The sequence below is a fragment of the Chiloscyllium punctatum genome, chromosome 16, assembly GCF_047496795.1.
Source record: "Chiloscyllium punctatum isolate Juve2018m chromosome 16, sChiPun1.3, whole genome shotgun sequence".
Lineage (NCBI taxonomy): Eukaryota > Metazoa > Chordata > Chondrichthyes > Orectolobiformes > Hemiscylliidae > Chiloscyllium > Chiloscyllium punctatum.
The window spans coordinates 90,635,816-90,653,999 of record NC_092754.1 but is presented as its reverse complement, the minus strand read 5'-3'; the positions used below and the strand labels follow the sequence as shown (position 1 = coordinate 90,653,999).

The 18,184-nt window shown below is 46.1% G+C and overlaps 9 non-coding genes across 9 annotated transcripts; all 9 read right to left on the bottom strand.

Moving 5' to 3' along the window:
• Nucleotides 1–60: 60 nt before the first annotated feature.
• trnav-cac (transfer RNA valine (anticodon CAC)) lies at nucleotides 61–133 on the bottom strand. Its single transcript has one exon. It is a non-coding gene; the product is annotated as a tRNA-Val (tRNA).
• Nucleotides 134–1,658: 1,525 nt separating this feature from the next.
• Nucleotides 1,659–1,744, bottom strand: trnal-cag (transfer RNA leucine (anticodon CAG)). Its single transcript has one exon. It is a non-coding gene; the product is annotated as a tRNA-Leu (tRNA).
• Nucleotides 1,745–3,389: 1,645 nt separating this feature from the next.
• On the bottom strand, nucleotides 3,390–3,462 carry trnav-cac (transfer RNA valine (anticodon CAC)). The gene has a single exon. It is a non-coding gene; the product is annotated as a tRNA-Val (tRNA).
• Nucleotides 3,463–4,987: 1,525 nt separating this feature from the next.
• Nucleotides 4,988–5,069, bottom strand: trnal-cag (transfer RNA leucine (anticodon CAG)). The gene has a single exon. It is a non-coding gene; the product is annotated as a tRNA-Leu (tRNA).
• A 1,649-nt stretch (nucleotides 5,070–6,718) lies between these two features.
• trnav-cac (transfer RNA valine (anticodon CAC)) lies at nucleotides 6,719–6,791 on the bottom strand. The gene has a single exon. It is a non-coding gene; the product is annotated as a tRNA-Val (tRNA).
• A 1,525-nt stretch (nucleotides 6,792–8,316) lies between these two features.
• trnal-cag (transfer RNA leucine (anticodon CAG)) lies at nucleotides 8,317–8,398 on the bottom strand. Its single transcript has one exon. It is a non-coding gene; the product is annotated as a tRNA-Leu (tRNA).
• Nucleotides 8,399–10,047: 1,649 nt separating this feature from the next.
• Nucleotides 10,048–10,120, bottom strand: trnav-cac (transfer RNA valine (anticodon CAC)). The gene has a single exon. It is a non-coding gene; the product is annotated as a tRNA-Val (tRNA).
• Nucleotides 10,121–13,376: 3,256 nt separating this feature from the next.
• Nucleotides 13,377–13,449, bottom strand: trnav-cac (transfer RNA valine (anticodon CAC)). Its single transcript has one exon. It is a non-coding gene; the product is annotated as a tRNA-Val (tRNA).
• Nucleotides 13,450–16,705: 3,256 nt separating this feature from the next.
• trnav-cac (transfer RNA valine (anticodon CAC)) lies at nucleotides 16,706–16,778 on the bottom strand. The gene has a single exon. It is a non-coding gene; the product is annotated as a tRNA-Val (tRNA).
• Between the last annotated feature and the right edge of the window lie 1,406 nt (nucleotides 16,779–18,184).

The following is an 18,184-nucleotide window of genomic DNA, read 5'->3' as shown; positions in this document are numbered from 1 at the left end:
AAAGCAAGCAAGAAAGCACCGTTCTTGTCCATGTAAAAGGCTGCCGATGAAGAACAAAGCAGTTTCTGCCCAGTTTCGAACTGGGGACCTTTCGCGTGTGAGGCGAACGTGATGACCACTACACTACAGAAACAAGCCGCAGCCGCCCATCCGGCAGCTCAGGGGCATCCAGCACTGAAAGTTGAAGCCATTCTTCGTTTCACCTTTCTGTTTCCAATAGCTCGTTGTTGTCCAGCGTAATTGACATCTTCAAAACATAAAAAAAAGACACGTGAAATTGATGATAAAATATAGACAAGGATGTGGTCAATGTTTGGACCGTAGGGCGAGGTCGACTAGGCTGGGACGACTTTCCCTGCAGCGTAACGACTGCGACATGATCTAATGGAAGGGTTGGAAACTGAGTATTTACGTGTTTTACCCAAGTTGGGGTGAGTTGAAAACTCGAGAGCATAGGTTTAAGGTGAGTGGGCTGAAATTGACAAAGGACCTGAGGCACATTTCCCACACAGAAGGTTGTGCGTGTATGGAATGAGCTCCCAGAGGAAGCGGAGGAGGCTCAGAAAATTGCATGAGTTTCTGGATAGGATGGGTTGAGAGGGTTTGGGGCCAAATACTGGGGAACCGGACTTGTTTATATTTGGCTATGTGCTGAGCATGGACGAGATACACCGAAGTATCTGTTTCCACGCGGTGTCCCCCAAAAACGTTGTGTTGCTTACACCTGCTTTAAAGGATTACTTTTTAGCGGAGCTTGCCGTCGCAGTCTGTGGCACAATCCTTTACTGTGTTCGATGCTCACGGGAAAGGTAGTATTGCGAAACACTGCAGAAAGGAACGACTTCCTTACTTTTGCTCCGACTGACCATACTCTGTGAAATTTTCCCAGATCCTCAGTTAAGGACTTTTGCAGCTGGAAGTTTCCTCAGAAACGCTGTTAACTCGTAAAGTATTGAGCGAATCGCAAAACAGAAAGCATTTAACACGGAACACAAACAAAGCTGGCATACCTAATGCATTTTCAGACACAGAGGTGCATGAATGCTAAATGTGAGACAGTCCGAGGGCATGATTTATAAAGTAATCTCACAACTAACAACAGGACAATTCCAAACTACTCTTTCACACATACTGCAGCCTTAGGGAACCACCACTTCCCAGACAATACTGAAAAGAGAGAAAGAAAGAAGCTAATAAGAATGGGCCATAAAAAGTGAATTTCACCAATCACAGTCTCGATTAGATTACCTTTCCCTTCCGATGTCTCCAGGACGGAAACGAAGGAAATGGGAGAAATTCAACAACATATCACATCGAAATTCGTTGGAACGATTTTCCCATTGGCCGAAAAACCAAATAACGACGAGTCGAGTCACCCCAGGACTTTGTTTCACAACAGCGATGAAATACCGGTCTCCATTCGGTTCCAGTACAAGCTCAACTTGCCTGGAACAGCACAGCTGCTTGCGATTTTCTGCGCGGGAGGCGAACACGATCATGACAGACAGAGACACTTTGAAATATTCGGCACTATCCCACACCACAGTTAATTCCCCGGGAAGCAAAGCCATTTTACTTTTGTTTTCAACATCAATACAGTGGGGACAGAAACAGCATTTTAACAAAAAAGCTGCAGCGTTGGAGTTGATCTGCAGAAATGGCAGTGGTGGGATTCGAACCCACGCCCCTTTCGAGACTGGAACCTGGATCCAGCGCCTTAGACCGCTCGGCCACACTACGAGCCGGCCGCGCGCACCATTTTCTTGCGTTTCCAACTGTGCTCTCCTGCATAACAACAGATGCCAAGTCACATGAAAATGGTTCCATGATCCCTCTCCGACTCGCACAGCTGCTGGGATGTGCCCGTCTACAATATCAATTTCGCAGCAGATAATGAGAGCCCATCAATCCAGACAAAAATCAATGGTAAGCTGAGTCTATCTTCTCAGACTCCTTTCAGCTCCAAATGTATCTGTGAGAATATATGTTCGGTTATGATTTGGTCAAATAACCACGAGCTGCTTGACATTACTGCAATTTCGATTCTTGCTTTGCTAAATGATTTCACCCATTGCTTGAAACAGGGCAAGTTTCACGTTTACGCGGAACATGAAGCACACCGGACTACAGGGAAAATGCACAAAGCCGTGTTCCACATCATACCGTGCAGCGTAATTTCAGTCACTGTGTCTGTTTTGCAGAAAAAGAGTCCCAAACAATGTACTCCACCCTAAAACCGGAGGTCGCATTCCTATTCGAGAACGACAGATCGCATTGTGAGGACGCTCTGACCTCGGAGCCAGTTCTAGATGCCACTTTCCTTGCCTTTTACCCTAACCGTGCAATTTGCTGCAGAGATGTTCACTCCTGGACATCAGCCACATGGATAGCAACTGAGTTGGAAACCTGTGTGGGAATCGACGAGAAGCGACTCAATAAATTTTGCTCAATTCCATGGTGCTTATTAGAAATGCATTTTCTGTTCACCTCAATCTAAAAGGCAGTTTCTCAACATAGTAACAAAGTCAAAAGGTAATTACCTCACCCCACCCCCACTCCGGAAGAGGTGCTAACTGCCCTTGATTGCTTTTTGTTCTCGATGTGAAGAGCTCTCACGCCTCTGAGTCACCTTCACGTGTCTGGTTGCTGAGTGAGTCACAAAGAAGGAGTTTCTCCAGAGCTGCAACTGCCTGACTTCCCCACTCGACTTCGCCGTTTACATTTTCCTGCTCCTCAGTGATTTCAAGAAAACCAAATGGATGCGATGTCATTCTGTAACCTCTCTGTCGATTCCTCCGTTTCAGTTCCAACGTGGCTTAGGTCTCGGGGCGCACCTTAATACTAGCGACACCATGAAAGCACAGGTCCAGAGGTTCCTCTGAGAGTGTAATTTCTTTCATTGCTGTTGCTGATTGAAAGAGCCACTCAAGTGCGAACTGCTCCAAAACATGATTCAGGACCTCTGGTGCCAATTCTCGTACGTTGAATAACGACAGACAGCTTCCAAACGAGGCCTTTCAGAGACGCCTTTGGGGTACATTTAACAGACAGACAAGTTCAGGAATCCGTGGTGCACTGTGACACCAGCGCATCAGCTTCTTCCCTGTCTTTGAACCGAGCCGCATGCGCAAGGAATGCAAATGCGGTACTGCTTTTCGTAGAAGAATCAGAAGGGGGTAACTACACTCTCAAACAGAATTGCATATGATCAGAACCAGTTTGGATAAAAACTTTACAATTCTTTGCACAGTCATTAAATGGAATTGCATTACATTTCACTACGCGAGCAGATTTGTTCAAGCAACTTCGAAGGCAGGTTTGCAGATGGGAAAGCAAGCAAGAAAGCACCGTTCTTGTCCATGTAAAAGGCTGCCGATGAAGAACAAAGCAGTTTCTGCCCAGTTTCGAACTGGGGACCTTTCGCGTGTGAGGCCAACGTGATGACCACTACACTACAGAAACAAGCCGCAGCCGCCCATCCGGCAGCTCAGGGGCATCCAGCACTGAAAGTTGAAGCCATTCTTCGTTTCACCTTTCTGTTTCCAATAGCTCGTTGTTGTCCAGCGTAATTGACATCTTCAAAACATAAAAAAAACACACGTGAAATTGATGATAAAATTTAGACAAGGATGTGGTCAATGTTTGGACCGTAGGGCGAGGTCGACTAGGCTGGGACGACTTTCCCTGCAGCGTAACGACTGCGACATGATCTAATGGAAGGGTTGGAAACTGAGTATTTACGTGTTTTACCCAAGTTGAGGTGAGTTGAAAACTCGAGAGCATAGGTTTAAGGTGAGTGGGCTGAAATTGACAAAGGACCTGAGGCACATTTCCCACACAGAAGGTTGTGCGTGTATGGAATGAGCTCCCAGAGGAAGCGGAGGAGGCTCAGAAAATTGCATGAGTTTCTGGATAGGATGGGTTGAGAGGGTTTGGGGCCAAATACTGGGGAACCGGACTTGTTTATATTTGGCTATGTGCTGAGCATGGACGAGATACACCGAAGTATCTGTTTCCACGCGGTGTCCCCCAAAAACGTTGTGTTGCTTACACCTGCTTTAAAGGATTACTTTTTAGCGGAGCTTGCCGTCGCAGTCTGTGGCACAATCCTTTACTGTGTTCGATGCTCACGGGAAAGGTAGTATTGCGAAACACTGCAGAAAGGAACGACTTCCTTACTTTTGCTCCGACTGACCATACTCTGTGAAATTTTCCCAGATCCTCAGTTAAGGACTTTTGCAGCTGGAAGTTTCCTCAGAAACGCTGTTAACTCGTAAAGTATTGAGCGAATCGCAAAACAGAAAGCATTTAACACGGAACACAAACAAAGCTGGCATACCTAATGCATTTTCAGACACAGAGGTGCATGAATGCTAAATGTGAGACAGTCCGAGGGCATGATTTATAAAGTAATCTCACAACTAACAACAGGACAATTCCAAACTACTCTTTCACACATACTGCAGCCTTAGGGAACCACCACTTCCCAGACAATACTGAAAAGAGAGAAAGAAAGAACCTAATAAGAATGGGCCATAAAAAGTGAATTTCACCAATCACAGTCTCGATTAGATTACCTTTCCCTTCCGATGTCTCCAGGACGGAAACGAAGGAAATGGGAGAAATTCAACAACATATCACATCGAAATTCGTTGGAACGATTTTCCCATTGGCCGAAAAACCAAATAACGACGAGTCGAGTCACCCCAGGACTTTGTTTCACAACAGCGATGAAATACCGGTCTCCATTCGGTTCCAGTACAAGCTCAACTTGCCTGGAACAGCACAGCTGCTTGCGATTTTCTGCGCGGGAGGCGAACACGATCATGACAGACAGAGACACTTTGAAATATTCGGCACTATCCCACACCACAGTTAATTCCCCGGGAAGCAAAGCCATTTTACTTTTGTTTTCAACATCAATACAGTGGGGACAGAAACAGCATTTTAACAAAAAAGCTGCAGCGTTGGAGTTGATCTGCAGAAATGGCAGTGGTGGGATTCGAACCCACGCCCCTTTCGAGACTAGAACCTGGATCCAGCGCCTTAGACCGCTCGGCCACACTACCAGCCGGCCGCGCGCACCATTTTCTTGCGTTTCCAACTGTGCTCTCCTGCATAACAACAGATGCCAAGTCACATGAAAATGGTTCCATGATCCCTCTCCGACTCGCACAGCTGCTGGGATGTGCCCGTCTACAATATCAATTTCGCAGCAGATAATGAGAGCCCATCAATCCAGACAAAAATCAATGGTAAGCTGAGTCTATCTTCTCAGACTCCTTTCAGCTCCAAATGTATCTGTGAGAATATATGTTCGGTTATGATTTGGTCAAATAACCACGAGCTGCTTGACATTACTGCAATTTCGATTCTTGCTTTGCTAAATGATTTCACCCATTGCTTGAAACAGGGCAAGTTTCACGTTTACGCGGAACATGAAGCACACCGGACTACAGGGAAAATGCACAAAGCCGTGTTCCACATCATACCGTGCAGCGTAATTTCAGTCACTGTGTCTGTTTTGCAGAAAAAGAGTCCCAAACAATGTACTCCACCCTAAAACCGGAGGTCGCATTCCTATTCGAGAACGACAGATCGCATTGTGAGGATGCTCTGACCTCGGAGCCAGTTCTAGATGCCACTTTCCTTGCCTTTTACCCTAACCGTGCAATTTGCTGCAGAGATGTTCACTCCTGGACATCAGCCACATGGATAGCAACTGAGTTGGAAACCTGTGTGGGAATCGACGAGAAGCGACTCAATAAATTTTGCTCAATTCCATGGTGCTTATTAGAAATGCATTTTCTGTTCACCTCAATCTAAAAGGCAGTTTCTCAACATAGTAACAAAGTCAAAAGGTAATTACCTCACCCCACCCCCACTCCGGAAGAGGTGCTAACTGCCCTTGATTGCTTTTTGTTCTCGATGTGAAGAGCTCTCACGCCTCTGAGTCACCTTCACGTGTCTGGTTGCTGAGTGAGTCACAAAGAAGGAGTTTCTCCAGAGCTGCAACTGCCTGACTTCCCCACTCGACTTCGCCGTTTACATTTTCCTGCTCCTCAGTGATTTCAAGAAAACCAAATGGATGCGATGTCATTCTGTAACCTCTCTGTCGATTCCTCCGTTTCAGTTCCAACGTGGCTTAGGTCTCGGGGCGCACCTTAATACTAGCGACACCATGAAAGCACAGGTCCAGAGGTTCCTCTGAGAGTGTAATTTCTTTCATTGCTGTTGCTGATTGAAAGAGCCACTCAAGTGCGAACTGCTCCAAAACATGATTCAGGACCTCTGGTGCCAATTCTCGTACGTTGAATAACGACAGACAGCTTCCAAACGAGGCCTTTCAGAGACGCCTTTGGGGTACATTTAACAGACAGACAAGTTCAGGAATCCGTGGTGCACTGTGACACCAGCGCATCAGCTTCTTCCCTGTCTTTGAACCGAGCCGCCTGCGCAAGGAATGCAAATGCGGTACTGCTTTTCGTAGAAGAATCAGAAGGGGGTAACTACACTCTCAAACAGAATTGCATATGATCAGAACCAGTTTGGATAAAAACTTTACAATTCTTTGCACAGTCATTAAATGGAATTGCATTACATTTCACTACGCGAGCAGATTTGTTCAAGCAACTTCGAAGGCAGGTTTGCAGATGGGAAAGCAAGCAAGAAAGCACCGTTCTTGTCCATGTAAAAGGCTGCCGATGAAGAACAAAGCAGTTTCTGCCCAGTTTCGAACTGGGGACCTTTCGCGTGTGAGGCGAACGTGATGACCACTACACTACAGAAACAAGCCGCAGCCGCCCATCCGGCAGCTCAGGGGCATCCAGCACTGAAAGTTGAAGCCATTCTTCGTTTCACCTTTCTGTTTCCAATAGCTCGTTGTTGTCCAGCGTAATTGACATCTTCAAAACATAAAAAAAAGACACGTGAAATTGATGATAAAATATAGACAAGGATGTGGTCAATGTTTGGACCGTAGGGCGAGGTCGACTAGGCTGGGACGACTTTCCCTGCAGCGTAACGACTGCGACATGATCTAATGGAAGGGTTGGAAACTGAGTATTTACGTGTTTTACCCAAGTTGGGGTGAGTTGAAAACTCGAGAGCATAGGTTTAAGGTGAGTGGGCTGAAATTGACAAAGGACCTGAGGCACATTTCCCACACAGAAGGTTGTGCGTGTATGGAATGAGCTCCCAGAGGAAGCGGAGGAGGCTCAGAAAATTGCATGAGTTTCTGGATAGGATGGGTTGAGAGGGTTTGGGGCCAAATACTGGGGAACCGGACTTGTTTATATTTGGCTATGTGCTGAGCATGGACGAGATACACCGAAGTATCTGTTTCCACGCGGTGTCCCCCAAAAACGTTGTGTTGCTTACACCTGCTTTAAAGGATTACTTTTTAGCGGAGCTTGCCGTCGCAGTCTGTGGCACAATCCTTTACTGTGTTCGATGCTCACGGGAAAGGTAGTATTGCGAAACACTGCAGAAAGGAACGACTTCCTTACTTTTGCTCCGACTGACCATACTCTGTGAAATTTTCCCAGATCCTCAGTTAAGGACTTTTGCAGCTGGAAGTTTCCTCAGAAACGCTGTTAACTCGTAAAGTATTGAGCGAATCGCAAAACAGAAAGCATTTAACACGGAACACAAACAAAGCTGGCATACCTAATGCATTTTCAGACACAGAGGTGCATGAATGCTAAATGTGAGACAGTCCGAGGGCATGATTTATAAAGTAATCTCACAACTAACAACAGGACAATTCCAAACTACTCTTTCACACATACTGCAGCCTTAGGGAACCACCACTTCCCAGACAATACTGAAAAGAGAGAAAGAAAGAACCTAATAAGAATGGGCCATAAAAAGTGAATTTCACCAATCACAGTCTCGATTAGATTACCTTTCCCTTCCGATGTCTCCAGGACGGAAACGAAGGAAATGGGAGAAATTCAACAACATATCACATCGAAATTCGTTGGAACGATTTTCCCATTGGCCGAAAAACCAAATAACGACGAGTCGAGTCACCCCAGGACTTTGTTTCACAACAGCGATGAAATACCGGTCTCCATTCGGTTCCAGTACAAGCTCAACTTGCCTGGAACAGCACAGCTGCTTGCGATTTTCTGCGCGGGAGGCGAACACGATCATGACAGACAGAGACACTTTGAAATATTCGGCACTATCCCACACCACAGTTAATTCCCCGGGAAGCAAAGCCATTTTACTTTTGTTTTCAACATCAATACAGTGGGGACAGAAACAGCATTTTAACAAAAAAGCTGCAGCGTTGGAGTTGATCTGCAGAAATGGCAGTGGTGGGATTCGAACCCACGCCCCTTTCGAGACTGGAACCTGGATCCAGCGCCTTCGACCGCTCGGCCACACTACCAGCCGTCCGCGCGCACCATTTTCTTGCGTTTCCAACTGTGCTCTCCTGCATAACAGCAGATGCCAAGTCACATGAAAATGGTTCCATGATCCCTCTCCGACTCGTACAGCTGCTGGGATGTGCCCGTCTACAATATCAATTTCGCAGCAGATAATGAGAGCCCATCAATCCAGACAAAAATCAATGGTAAGCTGAGTCTATCTTCTCAGACTCCTTTCAGCTCCAAATGTATCTGTGAGAATATATGTTCGGTTATGATTTGGTCAAATAACCACGAGCTGCTTGACATTACTGCAATTTCGATTCTTGCTTTGCTAAATGATTTCACCCATTGCTTGAAACAGGGCAAGTTTCACGTTTACGCGGAACATGAAGCACACCGGACTACAGGGAAAATGCACAAAGCCGTGTTCCACATCATACCGTGCAGCGTAATTTCAGTCACTGTGTCTGTTTTGCAGAAAAAGAGTCCCAAACAATGTACTCCACCCTAAAACCGGAGGACGCATTCCTATTCGAGAACGACAGATCGCATTGTGAGGATGCTCTGACCTCGGAGCCAGTTCTAGATGCCACTTTCCTTGCCTTTTACCCTAACCGTGCAATTTGCTGCAGAGATGTTCACTCCTGGACATCAGCCACGTGGATAGCAACTGAGTTGGAAACCTGTGTGGGAATCGACGAGAAGCGACTCAATAAATTTTGCTCAATTCCATGGTGCTTATTAGAAATGCATTTTCTGTTCACCTCAATCTAAAAGGCAGTTTCTCAACATAGTAACAAAGTCAAAAGGTAATTACCTCACCCCACCCCCACTCCGGAAGAGGTGCTAACTGCCCTTGATTGCTTTTTGTTCTCGATGTGAAGAGCTCTCACGCCTCTGAGTCACCTTCACGTGTCTGGTTGCTGAGTGAGTCACAAAGAAGGAGTTTCTCCAGAGCTGCAACTGCCTGACTTCCCCACTCGACTTCGCCGTTTACATTTTCCTGCTCCTCAGTGATTTCAAGAAAACCAAATGTATGCGAAGTCATTCTGTAACCTCTCTGTCGATTCCTCCGTTTCAGTTCCAACGTGGCTTAGGTCTCGGGGCGCACCTTAATACTAGCGACACCATGAAAGCACAGGTCCAGAGGTTCCTCTGAGAGTGTAATTTCTTTCATTGCTGTTGCTGATTGAAAGAGCCACTCAAGTGCGAACTGCTCCAAAACATGATTCAGGACCTCTGGTGCCAATTCTCGTACGTTGAATAACGACAGACAGCTTCCAAACGAGGCCTTTCAGAGACGCCTTTGGGGTACATTTAACAGACAGACAAGTTCAGGAATCCGTGGTGCACTGTGACACCAGCGCATCAGCTTCTTCCCTGTCTTTGAACCGAGCCGCCTGCGCTAGGAATGCAAATGCGGTACTGCTTTTCGTAGAAGAATCAGAAGGGGGTAACTACACTCTCAAACAGAATTGCATATGATCAGAACCAGTTTGGATAAAAACTTTACAATTCTTTGCACAGTCATTAAATGGAATTGCATTACATTTCACTACGCGAGCAGATTTGTTCAAGCAACTTCGAAGGCAGGTTTGCAGATGGGAAAGCAAGCAAGAAAGAACCGTTCTTGTCCATGTAAAAGGCTGCCGAGGAAGAACAACGCAGTTTCTGCCCAGTTTCGAACTGGGGACCTTTCGCGTGTGAGGCGAACGTGATGACCACTACACTACAGAAACAAGCCGCAGCCGCCCATCCGGCAGCTCAGGCGCATCCAGCACTGAAAGTTGAAGCCATTCTTCGTTTCACCTTTCTGTTTCCAATAGCTCGTTGTTGTCCAGCGTAATTGACATCTTCAAAACATAAAAAAAAGACACGTGAAATTGATGATAAAATATAGACAAGGATGTGGTCAATGTTTGGACCGTAGGGCGAGGTCGACTAGGCTGGGACGACTTTCCCTGCAGCGTAACGACTGCGACATGATCTAATGGAAGGGTTGGAAACTGAGTATTTACGTGTTTTACCCAAGTTGGGGTGAGTTGAAAACTCGAGAGCATAGGTTTAAGGTGAGTGGGCTGAAATTGACAAAGGACCTGAGGCACATTTCCCACACAGAAGGTTGTGCGTGTATGGAATGAGCTCCCAGAGGAAGCGGAGGAGGCTCAGAAAATTGCATGAGTTTCTGGATAGGATAGGTTGAGAGGGTTTGGGGCCAAATACTGGGGAACCGGACTTGTTTATATTTGGCTATGTGCTGAGCATGGACGAGATACACCGAAGTATCTGTTTCCACGCGGTGTCCCCCAATAACGTTGTGTTGCTTACACCTGCTTTAAAGGATTACTTTTTAGCGGAGCTTGCCGTCGCAGTCTGTGGCACAATCCTTTACTGTGTTCGATGCTCACGGGAAAGGTAGTATTGCGAAACACTGCAGAAAGGAACGACTTCCTTACTTTTGCTCCGACTGACCATACTCTGTGAAATTTTCCCAGATCCTCAGTTAAGGACTTTTGCAGCTGGAAGTTTCCTCAGAAACGCTGTTAACTCGTAAAGTATTGAGCGAATCGCAAAACAGAAAGCATTTAACACGGAACACAAACAAAGCTGGCATACCTAATGCATTTTCAGAAACAGAGATGCATGAATGCTAAATGTGAGACAGTCCGAGGGCATGATTTATAAAGTAATCTCACAACTAACAACAGGACAATTCCAAACTACTCTTTCACACATACTGCAGCCTTAGGGAACCACCACTTCCCAGACAATACTGAAAAGAGAGAAAGAAAGAAGCTAATAAGAATGGGCCATAAAAAGTGAATTTCACCAATCACAGTCTCGATTAGATTACCTTTCCCTTCCGATGTCTCCAGGACGGAAACGAAGGAAATGGGAGAAATTCAACAACATATCACATCGAAATTCGTTGGAACGATTTTCCCATTGGCCGAAAAACCAAATAACGACGAGTCGAGTCACCCCAGGACTTTGTTTCACAACAGCGATGAAATACCGGTCTCCATTCGGTTCCAGTACAAGCTCAACTTGCCTGGAACAGCACAGCTGCTTGCGATTTTCTGCGCGGGAGGCGAACACGATCATGACAGACAGAGACACTTTGAAATATTCGGCACTATCCCACACCACAGTTAATTCCCCGGGAAGCAAAGCCATTTTACTTTTGTTTTCAACATCAATACAGTGGGGACAGAAACAGCATTTTAACAAAAAAGCTGCAGCGTTGGAGTTGATCTGAAGAAATGGCAGTGGTGGGATTCGAACCCACGCCCCTTTGAAGACTGGAACCTGGATCCAGCGCCTTAGACAGCTCGGCCACACTACCAGCCGGTCGCGCGCACCATTTTCTTGCGTTTCCAACTGTGCTCTCCTGCATAACAACAGATGCCAAGTCACATGAAAATGGTTCCATGATCCCTCTCCGACTCGCACAGCTGCTGGGATGTGCCCGTCTACAATATCAATTTCGCAGCAGATAATGAGAGCCCATCAATCCAGACAAAAATCAATGGTAAGCTGAGTCTATCTTCTCAGACTCCTTTCAGCTCCAAATGTATCTGTGAGAATATATGTTCGGTTATGATTTGGTCAAATAACCACGAGCTGCTTGACATTACTGCAATTTCGATTCTTGCTTTGCTAAATGATTTCACCCATTGCTTGAAACAGGGCAAGTTTCACGTTTACGCGGAACATGAAGCACACCGGACTACAGGGAAAATGCACAAAGCCGTGTTCCACATCATACCGTGCAGCGTAATTTCAGTCACTGTGTCTGTTTTGCAGAAAAAGAGTCCCAAACAATGTACTCCACCCTAAAACCGGAGGACGCATTCCTATTCGAGAACGACAGATCGCATTGTGAGGACGCTCTGACCTCGGAGCCAGTTCGAGATGCCACTTTCCTTGCCTTTTACCCTAACCGTGCAATTTGCTGCAGAGATGTTCACTCCTGGACATCAGCCACGTGGATAGCAACTGAGTTGGAAACCTGTGTGGGAATCGACGAGAAGCGACTCAATAAATTTTGCTCAATTCCATGGTGCTTATTAGAAATGCATTTTCTGTTCACCTCAATCTAAAAGGCAGTTTCTCAACATAGTAACAAAGTCAAAAGGTAATTACCTCACCCCACCCCCACTCCGGAAGAGGTGCTAACTGCCCTTGATTGCTTTTTGTTCTCGATGTGAAGAGCTCTCACGCCTCTGAGTCACCTTCACGTGTCTGGTTGCTGAGTGAGTCACAAAGAAGGAGTTTCTCCAGAGCTGCAACTGCCTGACTTCCCCACTCGACTTCGCCGTTTACATTTTCCTGCTCCTCAGTGATTTCAAGAAAACCAAATGTATGCGAAGTCATTCTGTAACCTCTCTGTCGATTCCTCCGTTTCAGTTCCAACGTGGCTTAGGTCTCGGGGCGCACCTTAATACTAGCGACACCATGAAAGCACAGGTCCAGAGGTTCCTCTGAGAGTGTAATTTCTTTCATTGCTGTTGCTGATTGAAAGAGCCACTCAAGTGCGAACTGCTCCAAAACATGATTCAGGACCTCTGGTGCCAATTCTCGTACGTTGAATAACGACAGACAGCTTCCAAACGAGGCCTTTCAGAGACGCCTTTGGGGTACATTTAACAGACAGACAAGTTCAGGAATCCGTGGTGCACTGTGACACCAGCGCATCAGCTTCTTCCCTGTCTTTGAACCGAGCCGCCTGCGCTAGGAATGCAAATGCGGTACTGCTTTTCGTAGAAGAATCAGAAGGGGGTAACTACACTCTCAAACAGAATTGCATATGATCAGAACCAGTTTGGATAAAAACTTTACAATTCTTTGCACAGTCATTAAATGGAATTGCATTACATTTCACTACGCGAGCAGATTTGTTCAAGCAACTTCGAAGGCAGGTTTGCAGATGGGAAAGCAAGCAAGAAAGAACCGTTCTTGTCCATGTAAAAGGCTGCCGAGGAAGAACAACGCAGTTTCTGCCCAGTTTCGAACTGGGGACCTTTCGCGTGTGAGGCGAACGTGATGACCACTACACTACAGAAACAAGCCGCAGCCGCCCATCCGGCAGCTCAGGCGCATCCAGCACTGAAAGTTGAAGCCATTCTTCGTTTCACCTTTCTGTTTCCAATAGCTCGTTGTTGTCCAGCGTAATTGACATCTACAAAACATAAAAAAAAGACACGTGAAATTGATGATAAAATATAGACAAGGATGTGGTCAATGTTTGGACCGTAGGGCGAGGTCGACTAGGCTGGGACGACTTTCCCTGCAGCGTAACGACTGCGACATGATCTAATGGAAGGGTTGGAAACTGAGTATTTACGTGTTTTACCCAAGTTGGGGTGAGTTGAAAACTCGAGAGCATAGGTTTAAGGTGAGTGGGCTGAAATTGACAAAGGACCTGAGGCACATTTCCCACACAGAAGGTTGTGCGTGTATGGAATGAGCTCCCAGAGGAAGCGGAGGAGGCTCAGAAAATTGCATGAGTTTCTGGATAGGATGGGTTGAGAGGGTTTGGGGCCAAATACTGGGGAACCGGACTTGTTTATATTTGGCTATGTGCTGAGCATGGACGAGATACACCGAAGTATCTGTTTCCACGCGGTGTCCCCCAATAACGTTGTGTTGCTTACACCTGCTTTAAAGGATTACTTTTTAGCGGAGCTTGCCGTCGCAGTCTGTGGCACAATCCTTTACTGTGTTCGATGCTCACGGGAAAGGTAGTATTGCGAAACACTGCAGAAAGGAACGACTTCCTTACTTTTGCTCCGACTGACCATACTCTGTGAAATTTTCCCAGATCCTCAGTTAAGGACTTTTGCAGCTGGAAGTTTCCTCAGAAACGCTGTTAACTCGTAAAGTATTGAGCGAATCGCAAAACAGAAAGCATTTAACACGGAACACAAACAAAGCTGGCATACCTAATGCATTTTCAGACACAGAGATGCATGAATGCTAAATGTGAGACAGTCCGAGGGCATGATTTATAAAGTAATCTCACAACTAACAACAGGACAATTCCAAACTACTCTTTCACACATACTGCAGCCTTAGGGAACCACCACTTCCCAGACAATACTGAAAAGAGAGAAAGAAAGAACCTAATAAGAATGGGCCATAAAAAGTGAATTTCACCAATCACAGTCTCGATTAGATTACCTTTCCCTTCCGATGTCTCCAGGACGGAAACGAAGGAAATGGGAGAAATTCAACAACATATCACATCGAAATTCGTTGGAACGATTTTCCCATTGGCCGAAAAACCAAATAACGACGAGTCGAGTCACCCCAGGACTTTGTTTCACAACAGCGATGAAATACCGGTCTCCATTCGGTTCCAGTACAAGCTCAACTTGCCTGGAACAGCACAGCTGCTTGCGATTTTCTGCGCGGGAGGCGAACACGATCATGACAGACAGAGACACTTTGAAATATTCGGCACTATCCCACACCACAGTTAATTCCCCGGGAAGCAAAGCCATTTTACTTTTGTTTTCAACATCAATACAGTGGGGACAGAAACAGCATTTTAACAAAAAAGCTGCAGCGTTGGAGTTGATCTGAAGAAATGGCAGTGGTGGGATTCGAACCCACGCCCCTTTGAAGACTGGAACCTGGATCCAGCGCCTTAGACAGCTCGGCCACACTACCAGCCGGCCGCGCGCACCATTTTCTTGCGTTTCCAACTGTGCTCTCCTGCATAACAACAGATGCCAAGTCACATGAAAATGGTTCCATGATCCCTCTCCGACTCGCACAGCTGCTGGGATGTGCCCGTCTACAATATCAATTTCGCAGCAGATAATGAGAGCCCATCAATCCAGACAAAAATCAATGGTAAGCTGAGTCTATCTTTTCAGACTCCTTTCAGCTCCAAATGTATCTGTGAGAATATATGTTCGGTTATGATTTGGTCAAATAACCACGAGCTGCTTGACATTACTGCAATTTCGATTCTTGCTTTGCTAAATGATTTCACCCATTGCTTGAAACAGGGCAAGTTTCACGTTTACGCGGAACATGAAGCACACCGGACTACAGGGAAAATGCACAAAGCCGTGTTCCACATCATACCGTGCAGCGTAATTTCAGTCACTGTGTCTGTTTTGCAGAAAAAGAGTCCCAAACAATGTACTCCACCCTAAAACCGGAGGTCGCATTCCTATTCGAGAACGACAGATCGCATTGTGAGGATGCTCTGACCTCGGAGCCAGTTCTAGATGCCACTTTCCTTGCCTTTTACCCTAACCGTGCAATTTGCTGCAGAGATGTTCACTCCTGGACATCAGCCACATGAATAGCAACTGAGTTGGAAACCTGTGTGGGAATCGACGAGAAGCGACTCAATAAATTTTGCTCAATTCCATGGTGCTTATTAGAAATGCATTTTCTGTTCACCTCAATCTAAAAGGCAGTTTCTCAACATAGTAACAAAGTCAAAAGGTAATTACCTCACCCCACCCCCACTCCGGAAGAGGTGCTAACTGCCCTTGATTGCTTTTTGTTCTCGATGTGAAGAGCTCTCACGCCTCTGAGTCACCTTCACGTGTCTGGTTGCTGAGTGAGTCACAAAGAAGGAGTTTCTCCAGAGCTGCAACTGCCTGACTTCCCCACTCGACTTCGCCGTTTACATTTTCCTGCTCCTCAGTGATTTCAAGAAAACCAAATGGATGCGATGTCATTCTGTAACCTCTCTGTCGATTCCTCCGTTTCAGTTCCAACGTGGCTTAGGTCTCGGGGCGCACCTTAATACTAGCGACACCATGAAAGCACAGGTCCAGAGGTTCCTCTGAGAGTGTAATTTCTTTCATTGCTGTTGCTGATTGAAAGAGCCACTCAAGTGCGAACTGCTCCAAAACATGATTCAGGACCTCTGGTGCCAATTCTCGTACGTTGAATAACGACAGACAGCTTCCAAACGAGGCCTTTCAGAGACGCCTTTGGGGTACATTTAACAGACAGACAAGTTCAGGAATCCGTTGTGCACTGTGACACCAGCGCATCAGCTTCTTCCCTGTCTTTGAACCGAGCCGCCTGCGCAAGGAATGCAAATGCGGTACTGCTTTTCGTAGAAGAATCAGAAGGGGGTAACTACACTCTCAAACAGAATTGCATATGATCAGAACCAGTTTGGATAAAAACTTTACAATTCTTTGCACAGTCATTAAATGGAATTGCATTACATTTCACTACGCGAGCAGATTTGTTCAAGCAACTTCGAAGGCAGGTTTGCAGATGGGAAAGCAAGCAAGAAAGAACCGTTCTTGTCCATGTAAAAGGCTGCCGATGAAGAACAACGCAGTTTCTGCCCAGTTTCGAACTGGGGACCTTTCGCGTGTGAGGCGAACGTGATGACCACTACACTACAGAAACAAGCCGCAGCCGCCCATCCGGCAGCTCAGGGGCATCCAGCACTGAAAGTTGAAGCCATTCTTCGTTTCACCTTTCTGTTTCCAATAGCTCGTTGTTGTCCAGCGTAATTGACATCTTCAAAACATAAAAAAAAGACACGTGAAATTGATGATAAAATATAGACAAGGATGTGGTCAATGTTTGGACCGTAGGGCGAGGTCGACTAGGCTGGGACGACTTTCCCTGCAGCGTAACGACTGCGACATGATCTAATGGAAGGGTTGGAAACTGAGTATTTACGTGTTTTACCCAAGTTGGGGTGAGTTGAAAACTCGAGAGCATAGGTTTAAGGTGAGTGGGCTGAAATTGACAAAGGACCTGAGGCACATTTCCCACACAGAAGGTTGTGCGTGTATGGAATGAGCTCCCAGAGGAAGCGGAGGAGGCTCAGAAAATTGCATGAGTTTCTGGATAGGATGGGTTGAGAGGGTTTGGGGCCAAATACTGGGGAACCGGACTTGTTTATATTTGGCTATGTGCTGAGCATGGACGAGATACACCGAAGTATCTGTTTCCACGCGGTGTCCCCCAAAAACGTTGTGTTGCTTACACCTGCTTTAAAGGATTACTTTTTAGCGGAGCTTGCCGTCGCAGTCTGTGGCACAATCCTTTACTGTGTTCGATGCTCACGGGAAAGGTAGTATTGCGAAACACTGCAGAAAGGAACGACTTCCTTACTTTTGCTCCGACTGACCATACTCTGTGAAATTTTCCCAGATCCTCAGTTAAGGACTTTTGCAGCTGGAAGTTTCCTCAGAAACGCTGTTAACTCGTAAAGTATTGAGCGAATCGCAAAACAGAAAGCATTTAACACGGAACACAAACAAAGCTGGCATACCTAATGCATTTTCAGACACAGAGATGCATGAATGCTAAATGTGAGACAGTCCGAGGGCATGATTTATAAAGTAATCTCACAACTAACAACAGGACAATTCCAAACTACTCTTTCACACATTCTGCAGCCTTAGGGAACCACCACTTCCCAGACAATACTGAAAAGAGAGAAAGAAAGAACCTAATAAGAATGGGCCATAAAAAGTGAATTTCACCAATCACAGTCTCGATTAGATTACCTTTCCCTTCCGATGTCTCCAGGACGGAAACGAAGGAAATGGGAGAAATTCAACAACATATCACATCGAAATTCGTTGGAACGATTTTCCCATTGGCCGAAAAACCAAATAACGACGAGTCGAGTCACCCCAGGACTTTGTTTCACAACAGCGATGAAATACCGGTCTCCATTCGGTTCCAGTTCAAGCTCAACTTGCCTGGAACAGCACAGCTGCTTGCGATTTTCTGCGCGGGAGGCGAACACGATCATGACAGACAGAGACACTTTGAAATATTCGGCACTATCCCAC